The sequence below is a fragment of the Acipenser ruthenus genome, chromosome 3 (genome assembly GCF_902713425.1).
Source record: "Acipenser ruthenus chromosome 3, fAciRut3.2 maternal haplotype, whole genome shotgun sequence".
Classification (NCBI taxonomy): Eukaryota; Metazoa; Chordata; class Actinopteri; order Acipenseriformes; family Acipenseridae; genus Acipenser; species Acipenser ruthenus.
In genome coordinates this window covers 106,409,568-106,421,561 of record NC_081191.1, presented here as the reverse complement: position 1 = coordinate 106,421,561, position 11,994 = coordinate 106,409,568, and the positions used below count along the sequence as shown (strand labels likewise).

At 45.8% G+C, this 11,994-nt stretch overlaps 1 pseudogene; it reads left to right on the top strand.

Moving 5' to 3' along the window:
• Positions 1 to 10,470, top strand: LOC131730552 (uncharacterized; annotated as a pseudogene).
• The last annotated feature ends 1,524 nt before the right edge of the window (positions 10,471 to 11,994 follow it).

Genomic DNA, 11,994 nt, shown 5'->3' with positions numbered 1-11,994 from the left:
AGCGAGTATATCGGTATCTTTAGTATAAATATACACTGTGCAGCTTGTGGGTTGGTGGCTGGCTTTGGCACGAAGGATGGGTATCATGGATTGTAAACTCCTTTTAGGGTGAGTTTGATGTGTTATAGTGTTTGGTTTGTTTATGTCTTTAATGGCTACGCGGTTTTAGATGCTTGCGTTATTACTATTATTTTATTATTATTTATTATTATTATTATTATTATTATTATTTCTTACCAGACGCCCTTATCCATGGCGAATTACAATCATAAGCAAATACATTTCAAGTATCACAGTACAAGTAATAATACAATTAAGAGCAAGATAAATACAATGACTTTGCGTTGCTGTATTTCATTTCTATATGTTTTGTTCTTGCGTTGCCGTGTAAAGGTATGCAGTGTCTTGAGTACACCCGAGTTTGTGTAGGATACAGCGTGTGTCTGAATAACACTTCTTGCATGTATTTTTTTCATCCTCAGAGTTGTATTGTGTATGCTGTTACCTTTGGATGCGAAGGCGCAAGCGCCACCAGGTAAGTGGCGTTTATTTAATTGTTCCGTGGTCTTTTGTAGCTGCCACTTGACCTGCTTAAACGGGAAGTTTTGTCTGAAATGTTCCGAGTTGTCTCTGCCCTAGCACGGTCTTGCTCTTTTAAAAGCGCACTGCATCTGCCGCATAACCAACGTTGTGTTCGTCATTAAAACCGGTTAGTTCTCTGAATAGTTATTGAACCACTGCAAGTGAGAGTAAGTCTCTTGTCTCTTTGCCCGCAGGGACCTTTGTTAATGAGTGTCGGGACCGATACTTCTGGCTGACGACGAAAAGAAACTTCCTAATTGGAGGGAACTTTCGCTTCGATATCATTGGTAAATATGATTTGATCGGTAACAGGAACTTGTATTTGTAGGATGCCTCAACATACAATTAAGCCTTTTTTGTGTTTAGGTAACGACGGCATTCACCCTCTGGACGATAGATACGCCGCATCCTGTGGCTTTACCTACTCTGTTAATATCCCCGGCGACCTGATATTCAGGGCTTCTTTCTTTGCTTGTCACGTCTCCAGCAATGTGAGTCCTGTGCGGTCACACTTCACACGGCCAGCTCCGTATGTATGCCAGCATTATTACAAGCGACAGTGTCTCCTTGTAAACTAATGGCTTTTCTCTCTTTAGAGTGATTCGGAGTTTAGCTTGAGGTTCCGTTTCGTTCGCATCGACCAGTTCAGCAGAGAGACTTACTACCCGTTCTCTATGACGTGCAGTACTACCAAGCAGTGGTACCCCCGCGAAATCGTCTGTGAAGAGAACTACATGGAGGTAAGACCTCTCCAGTCCTGGGTTTGACCTGTACTCCCACTAGCTATAATACATTGCCCACAATAATGCCTCACCCTTTGGTCCATTATCCTTCTGCAGATTCTTTTCTTTTTAAACTACCTTTTTGTGCCACTGTGGTACCAGTTAATAAAACAATACTCTAATTCAACCAATATTTCCCCATATCTTATTTTGTCAACATGTTGCAACTGAAACTGGTTTAGGACAGAATACCAAACACTAATTGAATTACAAGTATTGTAGAATTTATTTGGATTAGAAATCCAAATTGGTGTGCATTGCCTTTTTGCTTCCCATATTTGTGCATTTTATATTTACAGCATTAAACTGAAGGTGAATTATTGATTCTTTGTGCATTTGTTTGTTTCTCTAGTAACAATACACAATCTGGATGTGCAGTCCTCTACCAAACCCAGGCAACAACTGCAACCTGCCACTGTTGGTGTTGCTAAAATGCAGTGTCTGATTGTTTTACAGTTGTCCCTTGTACTCCTTCAGAAGCTTGTATCAAATTCTCAGTAGATTTCTTGCTGCATGGCTTAATTCTAGCTGGTTGTGACTTGAGCCCAGTACCTGTAACAGGGTTCCTCTTGGCTGATCTAGCCATCTACTTCTGTAAAGTGACGGGCTGCTAGATCGTCTTTAAGCTATAGGGAGGTCTGAACCTAAATGATTGTATAACGTTATCCCCTTGTCATCTTTAGATATCTGTAAGGAGAAATGTGCCAGTTATTGCTCAGGAGGGGATGGATACTGAAGACTGGCACGCTGCTCTCCCTGCAGTAAGTTTAAAAGCCACTCCTGTTTTGGTCTGAAGATGTTCATGCAGCATGGCAATTGTATAGGGTGCTTACAAGCTGCTATCCAGCTCGCAGTAGCATCTTGTTGGCTGCTGTGAGCAGGGCTATTGGCTTGTGTCTTTCTGCAACCTGTCCTATATTTCTAATTTAACAAAAGGTATAGCTCATCTTTTAATAACATGATGTCTGATGCTCATGCTGCCATATATATGAATGAGCATCAAATGTATCGCTCATATTGGGATAAAATGACATGTCTCTGTGCAGTGACTCTACTGTGCTGACCAACAATTGATATTTTACCATCTGAAGTTATGCTAGTCACAGGCTAGCGTGTGTGGCCACTGTTGGAAGCAGTACGCATGCTTTGCACCAGGTTTCGGATGTTGTCTTGTGGAATCCTGGCCCATTCCTCTTGTCATGCCTGGATAAGCATCTGCCTGTTCAGTGGTCTCCCGAGCCCTAGACGCCACATGCCGCCCAAGTTCATCGCACAAATGTTTAATTGGGCTTGGGTCTGGGGAATAAGGCATGACTCTCCCATTGTGCAAGAAAGCTGTTGTGACATAAGCAACATGTGGCCATTCCTGCAAGACCATGCACGTTGGCCTATTAGGATGGGCTTGCAAGAAGGGCACCAAGTGAGGCCTTGGGACTTGATCAACGTATTGCTGTGGAGTCCTGTTTCCATCAATCCCTCACTAGCAGCGGAGTTCTGTAGCAACTAGACCATCACACTTGGACCTCCCCACCGATTGGTCTCTCGTGCACAACAGTGTCCTAATTAGGTGTATATTAAGTGCCTATGTTTCAGTCCTAGTTTGTCTTCTATGCAGGCTTGTGACTTGCTGCTACTCTATGCAAGTGTGAACTGTCTTAAGCTTCATAACTTGTCTAGCTAAAATCACTCCACACTTTCCCAGTCAACTTGGCTTCTTGCCTCCTACCCCAGTCCCATAAAACCAGACTAGCCCCTAGACCTTCTGACCAGCTGCTGTCTCTCCTGTGTTCCAGGCCCAGGAAGCTATCATGTCAGTGTGGCAGGTTGTGTTCCACAAGACCGGACAGCCAGCCAAATCCATGAATGCCTCCGTGGCCCAGTCTCGGGGCTACATGATCAACTCCACCTCCAGTAGGATCCTCTTCCGCTCGCCCTATAACATGCCGGAATCAGAAATGCTTACAGTAAGACCTCTCCAAAAGCACTATTAAAATATCGGGTTCTGTTTTTAGCAGAGTTCCATATTGCTCCATCGGTGTCTCCAAGCACACTTGTATTGCTTCTGTGCCTGAGTTCATGCTATGTTCTTCCAGGTTAATGGAATCCAAGTGGAAGCAATCCGGGCAACTGTCTTCTACAAGCAAAGGTGGATGCTGCTATTGGTGGACACTTCTGCTGCCTGTACCAAGAGTAAGATCTAAAGCTTGGCTATCTTGCCATGGTCCAGAGGCCATGTAAAACGACTGCCATGGTGTGGTCCTCTTTTTAACTGGACAATTACTAGTGCAGTTACTTCTACTAGGTTACAAAAGGAACATCTCTGCATGCTAGCACTACAGAATTCTACAAACAAGGGCCATGATCATGGCCATATTGATTGCCATCTGCTTGCACTTCCTTTTATACAGAAATTCCTAATGGATACAAGTTTTTAACTCCAACTGTCTTTTCCCTCCTAGATCTTGGCACTTTTGATGGTACACATTTGGCTTGGGTTGCACCCAGAGTCCTCACTCCACTGGTCCTGCATATAGAGAAGTTCCAGGACAAGGGTATTGCCATGGGTGTGGAGGGGAAGCTGCTTGACCTTGCCACTATCCGAAGACGGAACTATGAACTGAAAGTCAATGAGACTTTCATAGATATCTCTGTTCCTTATGGCGCGGAGGGTGGCTACCTGAAGGTAATGGGGGGGGGGGGGGGGGGGGGTTGGTTTAGCTCTGGCGTTCCTTCACTGACAACCAGGCAGGTTCTGGATGTGTTGCAGACTCTCTCTACCCCCTAGATTGCGTGCCCTTGGTGTTTCTCTAGATGAGCACTTTGACAGTACACCTGCTTCTGATATCCCGTACACCTGCTTCTGATATCCCAGACACCTGGGAAATGCTCCCGTGGCAGAGTGAAGTTTAGCTGACCCTGAGTAAATCCTGGTTTTAATCTACACGTTGGCCAGTGACCCTTCCTTTCCAGCCTTGGTTCTGCATGCTTTTAATGGAGTCCACCTCCTGCTTTACTCTTGTGACCATGCCCTTCTGTCTCTTCAGAGTCGTGTTATAAATAACCAGTACAACCGGATCTACGCCATTGACCTGTACCTTGAGCACCAGTGGGCAGATGACCAGTGGGAAGCGACCCAGCACCGTTCTTTCAAGCCAGTCCGCACCCCCTCTATTGCTGAGACCCCCTTTGTTGTCAACAGTGAGTACGCTGCCTGCTTTCCAGCATGGCATTTAATGGCCTTGCTGTGGTGCCAATGTGTAATGCAGTGGGGGACGTCCTGGACTAAAACACTAGCCCTGGCTTTAAATCTGTAATGCAAACCCTCCTCCATCTTAACCTCCTAAATGCCTGCGTTTGTAGATACCATCCCAGCAGAAAAGGTCTTCACAGTGACCCTTGGCATCTTCAACCCTGATGTTGAGCTGAAGAACTTCACCATCAATGGGGTTCCTCTGACCCTTCCTGAGGCCATCAACCAAGGCATTGTGCTAACTGAGGTCCAGCACCCCAATGGCACCAAGTCTTTTGTCCTGAAGGTCCCCTTCACCCACCCACTCATCCCACAAAAGGTAGGGATGAAAGCATGCCTATATGTTGATGGAACTCAAAGCTTAAGACCCAAGCTGTACCGGTCTATTCTCCAGTACAGTTGCTGACTGTTACTGCTTCTTTACACCATTTGTTGTTCTCTGGCAGTATATTGGCAATGGTGTGAGGGAGTTCACCTTGAATATCAACTACACCTTGAACATCATCCCTGAGAATGCGCCTTATTTCCACCCTGCAACCATTGTGTGTCAGATTAAGGATGTCGGTAAGTATTGGGGCTGGGAAGTGTCCCTGAGCACTGATTGATTTAGACCACGGGTGTCAAACTCTGTTCCTGGCGGGCTACAGTGTTTTCTGGCTTTCGTTCCCCCTGAGCTCTCAATTATTTATTTCTTAGCAGATGCCCTTATCCAGGGCGACTTACAATCGTAAGCAAATACATTTCTTGTGTTACAGTACAAGTAATACAATAAGAGCAAATTACTTAATGGGTCTAATGATGATTAACCGGACACATTCAACACTTCTCTTCAGGCCTCCATGCTTCATAGGTAGTGTACCTTGAATCCAGTGCATTTCTAAAACCATCCACTGTAAAAGACCTTAATGTTTGATAATTCAACAAATTATCTCAATTGTTAATTGAGAGTTTTGGCATGAAAACCAGAAGACCCTGCGACCCTCGGGCTGGAGTTGACATCCCTGGACTAGACCAAGTCTCTCAACCAAAGGATTGGTGCACTGGTTGTGTGCCCACCCAGGGAATTCCATCATGAAGATGTCTCCCCTTTTTTCAATTGAGCTAGTTTGCAAGCTCTTGAAAGCCTCCTGAAAAATGTTTGCTGCTAGCATGCTGTCATCTTTCTTGGGATTTGCATACACCTCCCACACTAACAGACATGCACCCCTATTGGCACTTGCTGTTTGAGAGAAATGATGTTCATTAAAGCACTGCTGCCCAAAGAAGACTGCCAGCACTCTGCTGAAGCTTGAACTGTCGACGCCTGACCATTACTGAAGGTGTGGTTGGTAGTTTTTTTATTGGCATACACTTCAGGCTCTTGACTCTTCTTTCCTCCCCAGTACTTCCTGTGATCAAGGGCTCTTGTACTGAAAAGAGCCTAGTCTTTGAAGTGACGCGTGGGAACATGGACCACCTCTGGGCCATGTACATTGAGAAACACCAGCTTACCTCTGAGCTGGCGGCTCAACGGGGCTACATCCTCACCAACCAGACCAAGTTTATTCTAGAGGTGCCGCTCTTCAGTATCGGCTGCATCTATGAGGTACACATTTCTGGGGGCCATTGGGAATGTACTTGGCAGAGTCTCCCTAGAGGCTGAACTGGGTGTTTTGTAGGATTACATTCTCGTTCTGGGTTTGAGACTTTTTCTTTTCCTTTGTTTAGGTGTGTGAGCAAACCTGAGCCTTGTTAAATCTGTAGTTCTCCCTGCATGACTAGGTTGGAAAGCCTGCCCCTCTGTTGGTGTGCCATCAAACTGGGATGTTTTTTTCCCCCGTGTCGCTTGTCTCCCTCTTTTCCAGGATATCTCTCTCCGAGGCCTCTTTGTTCGAGTAGAACTGACCCTAATCGATATTGGGACACTCGTGGCAGTGCTGTCCGCTGTACAGTGCTGTCAATTTCCTACCAAGCAGCTGTTGGGTAGGTAGTTCCCCAAAGTGGGCTTGACTTTCTGTCTTGGTGCTCTGCACCTCCCTGCTTCCATGCCTTGCCATTTTCTACACGTGTTGACTAAGCAATCTCTAACATATGCTTTAGCCGTATACCTGACTCCTCCTTCTCCATTGCTATAGAGAGTATTCCACTGATCACATATTGCTTGCAACAATCCGTAGTGCCACTTGCCCAACTTCTAAATGGTCTACCTGGCCTCTTGGTCTGCGGTCAGGTCTCTATGCATATTGGTGAAGGCTTCTACCAGTACGTGCACCACAGTGTGATCCTTTAGTATTCGGCAGGCTTTGTTTGACCTGAAGCAAAATTAATTCTACAGGGTCCCACAGCACTTTTGGCCATAGCTGTAGGTATCGTCTCGAGGCTACTTGGTACACGATTTGGTGTGGCAATCTTGAACTGGTTCATGCAGCAAGTTCTCATGGAATGCTTCAACTTCACCCCATTCTCTTCAGTGTGCATGCCTAATGGTGTGATGACGGTGGTGGCTGTCACCATGGAGCCCATACCAGTAGTGGTACCCAGCAAGACCACCCTGCTGGATAAGACCTGCAAACCCAAAGAGTTTGACTCAACCAGGGCTCTCTTCACCTTCACTGTCAACACGTGTGGGACCAGGAGCAAGGTGGGTTTCCCGCATGGTGCTGTAGACTCGTGCAATAGCCCTTCATACAGGTCTTGTATTGGTGGACTGTACTAGATGCAATACGTATCCCTAAAAGTGCTGTGGACTAGCCTTGCATGTCTGCCCTAGTAAAGACTACAAGATTGCTTCCCCTTGAACTGTTTTTAAAATTGCATGTTTGACAAGTGACAACTCCTGTTTGTGTGTCTTTTTTTAAATGTGCTATTGGCATACAGATTTCTTTCAAATGGGGCTGCTATTCTAATTTCTAGTAGTGGGTGGGGGTGCTTTGTACTAATGGCTTGATCTGGCAATGTTTCAGATTGTGGAGAACTACCTGATCTATGAGAATGAGGTAGTGTATACCAGAGCTCTGTTCCCAGCCAATGCTCCAGTCATCACCAGGGACTCTGAATACAGGTGAGCGTGAGGAGTCCTGCACTTCTAGAAGGCCTGAAATGGGCCTACACTGGCACCTCTCGATACTGACTTTTTAGACTTGGGGCATGCTGCCCAATAGATAATGGTATACTTCCTGTGAAGATTTGCCTCTGAAGGAACCATTTAACAAATTGCAAGTAGTGTACAGTAATGTGTTTCAACTGCATTTTAAAGACCTTGGTAGTCTTATCAAATACTACTGCAACGTGTCTCCCGTAGGCTGACCATCCGTTGCCGCTACCCCCTCAACGACACCATGAAATTGCTAGCTGAAAGGAAGGCTGTCCCTGCCCCCTACTCTAAAAAAAAGTCTTGGATCCCTGGAGTTCTATCCTTACAGCTCTGAGCAGAGAGGTATGGCTTCTAGTGCCTAGTTTTAACTTGCCCAGTCCCGGGACAGTGTTGGTCAACTTTTATCCTGACTACCAGTATCCACCTACTACTATGACTCCATTTCTTGATTTCCCAGGCCCCAAAGCCAGAGATGTTCTGAATCTGAAGGCCCGTCTAGCAAGAGGTTGGTACCTGGTACACCCTTCATACCCACCTACCTTTAATGGCCAGGTTCTGTAGTCTTTCATCCATAACCCACCAGGAATGGTGGCTGTACACAATGCGCTTTAAAAGCATAGCAGTGATGGGCGCTCAGTCAACCTTTCTCCTTCCTGCCAGATGTGACCTTCTCCCAGTTCTATCGGGAGTTCCCAGTGTCCAAGTCTGGGCTGGAGCCCTTGTTCCTGGAGGTTGTGCTCCTCCACCACCAGAACCTGGCTGACCACCTCGTCCTGCGGGACTGCTGGGCCACAGAGACCCCTGAACTGGACGCCACCCCTCAATGGGACCTGGTCACTGACGGGTAAGGGGGTGGCGAGAGTAAGCAGGCAGATGGTATTGAGCTGGAGTTTCATGGTCACTTATGCCAGCTTTTAGAATGTGTGCTTGGTAGAGGTCTAAACTTTACTTGCTACTCTTGCTATGCTGTAGACTTGCATTGCATGATAACCTGGATGCCTAGATGGACGTGACCTGGCAAAGGCCTTTTCAGCATTGCAATGGGCTTTGGCTTCATGTACTTCTGCAATGAGTTGCATTTGCCTTGATTGGTGTTCATCTATATATGGTAAACACACACCATGGCAGTTTCCCTCTGGTGGGAAGTGCATGTAGAACACACTTGGAAGTCTTTTGGAGGCTTCCTAATGTGCTAGGATTCAGTCGTTTCCTAAAATGAATACCTTTGTCCTGTACTTCACCCCTCGAGCTCCATGCCACGAAACCCAGTGTGCGATTGCCTCATGTCGTCTCCTCCTTTTCTGCAGCTGCCTGGTCAGTGGCGACTCCTACAAGACCCGGTTCCACCCAGTGTCTGCCAGCGCTCTCACCAAGAGCCCCCACCACCTCAAGAGGCTTGAGGTCCAGGCTCAGTCTGTTGCAAACCATGCCCTGTGGCACCAGGTTGGTAACTTTTCAGTGAGCTCAACCCGAGCCTTTTGATCTGCATTCTCACCCTCGGGTTAATACACGGCCATCTACTCTAGGTTTGGGGTGGGGGAGGAAAGCTCCCATGTCAAACGATAGTTTAAACCTCCATCTAGACCCTGAAGTAGCTCCCTATTTGAACTGGTGTGGAATGACTCCAAGGTCAGAAATGGGCAGTCCTGCTCTAGAAATGGCTTTCTATAGGCTGACATATTGGTTGGCTGTGTATGAGGCTGAACTAGGGCTCTAACACTGTCGTCTGACCTTTTTTGTGTTTTGCAGATGTACTTCCACTGTCTAGCTGTGGTTTGTGCTTCTGAGAAGGCAGGTGTCTGCAATGAGACCTGTATCGCTGGAGACAAGAGATCAGGTAGGGAGTAGTGGTTAGGGCTCTGGACTTTTGACCGGAGGGTTGTGGGTTCAATCCCCAGTGGGGGACACTGCTATTGTACCCTTGAGCAAGGTACTTTACCTAGATTGCTCCAGTAAAAGCCAACTGTAAAAAATGGGTAATTGTATGTGATATCTTGTAACAATTGTAAGTTGCCCTGGATAAGGGCGTCTGCTAAGAAATAAATAGGCAGGGTGTATCTGACCTCTCCTGCAGTGGATATATGATACCCATTTGTATGTTCTATCGACTCCCAATTGCTCCTTTTTGGATCTAACTCTTTTGGGGTATGTCTTCCAGCCCGCAGTGTTGAGCTGGCTGACTCTGTCAAAGGCTATATTTCTGCTGGACCAGTCCAAATTGTACCCGAGGGGGAAGTTGCCAGTGTTCAAGCAGCCGGTAAGCAGTAAAGCACCAAGACACTAATCCCCTGCCTGCCCTGTAACTGTGTTCCTTTGCATGGTGATGAAGGTTAGGAAACTGCTGCCATTTTGGCTTTTGCATGGGAAGCTTTGTGTATTGCACCAAAGGGGAATCTGGCGCCAAAAGGGCACCTGCAGGGGCTGTAGTTTTTTCTAGACCTCTTCTGTTGCAAGTTTTAGCCAAACAAATGCTTGTCCCAGGCACGCTACATAATGTAACCAGTAGCTGTGCTTTCAAATTAAGCCCTCCAGGCTAACTAGCTCTGCCTCTTCTACCCAACACTTGCATCTCTTCCCCCCAGTGCACACATTGGGTATTGTGTAGCTTCCTCAGGGTTCTAATGCTTGCCATTGTCTACTTTTCAGGTGCGACTCCTCCTCTGGTCCCCTATATTCCAGTCTTGGGAGTTGCAGTGGGAGTCCTTCTACTTGCTGTTGTAGTGTTTGCTGCCAAAGCTATGAGATGTTGGGTTTCTATTTAATAAAAATCTTTGAATGTGAAATTGTCTCGTGTGTGGCTAGCTTTCACATTTGCATCGGTCAATGGATCTGAATTAACTGGGGTATTGGATGGCTAAAATGATGCCTGCAGTCTTCTTCAGCTAACCTTTGAATGTCCTTTTTCAATAACTCTTTCCCATGAGAGGATTCTGCTGTTGCCTCACTAAATGATGCTTTAAACCTTTTGGTTTTCAGCCATGAAGTGAAGAGGGTTTGCAGTAAAACTTGTGTGACCCAAGCATTGGTTGAGGGTGACGAGATCTCTATCGGTAACCTAGACCTTTTTTTACATGCCTGTACGCCTTTTGCCATTTCAAGGGAACGGTATCATAGTGTAATGATTTGGTCCAGTTTCTACCACAGTGTTCACAGGCAAGCCATGTTTTTGCAGTTTATAAATTGAATCAGTTTTTATTCCCCCCCTCGCAATCCGTACTAACATGTACTCCTAGGAGGAAGCATTGCCTTCCTAGTTAGTGGAGAGGCAAGTTGTAAGCTGTTTTTAGAGCTAGCACTGACTGCTGTTGTGCAAATAAGATTCAATTCCATGACAATCCCCTAGAGCAGTGCTTCTCAACCCTGGTCCTGGTGTGTCTTGTTCCAACCGAGCTCTCAAGTACTTAATTGAACCCTTAAGAGCTCGGTTGGAACCAAAACGACCAGGGTTTAGAACCACTGCCCTAGAGAAAAGGAGGGGAGGAAAGCCAATGTGTCTTGGGAACCTGCTACTAGGACTGCTGTAATGGTTAATTATTAGTTCAAATCCAGGGAGGGGCTGTGTATTTTGTCTATCCATTCTACGAGGAACTACCGTTCCTCTCAAATGTACAAGTTAGAAAAACTTGTTTGAAACTACCAAGCATCTCTGTATAGCGCAAAGAGTTTAGCTGTTTTTGCCATGTAGCAGCGGCAAAACTAAATGATTTAGAATTACAATCTGTACCAGTATCAAAAGTCTGAAACTTCCTTACAGCAAATGTGGGGGGAATAAAACCGTACATGCCTCTTGTACACAATGCGATAGAAGTCGTCAAACTAAGGTAACATTGTTATTCTTCCTCTTCTGTCTACTTCTTAAGGGTGTGTAGCGACTTTTTCAAACAGAAAAGCTAAATAACTGATTCCACATGTTGATCAACGTCAAAATAAACCAGAGAATGCAAGCGCTTTGATATCCACACCATTTATATGAAACCATTTGTTTTAAAACGGCACATCGCAGAAAAAAATACGTGGTCTGAACTTGCAACATGACGTTCTTGACGAGCACACGACCTTGGCCCACTGCGCAGTTGTTGAAATGCGTTTTATTTTTTAAGCTTCCATCCGAGCCTGACCAGCTTTTGCTGAAAGTTCTGCGCGATTCTAGGAATGTTTGATTTCCTGTTTGAGAATTTCTAGTTTCCTGTTTGTTTGGTAGATACCACAGCATGGAATTGTACACGAGTGGTATGTAGCTTCCTTGTCTAAATCTCTGATAAATTGTAGTTCCTCGTTAAATTAAAGATAAAGGGATTTATTTGGTA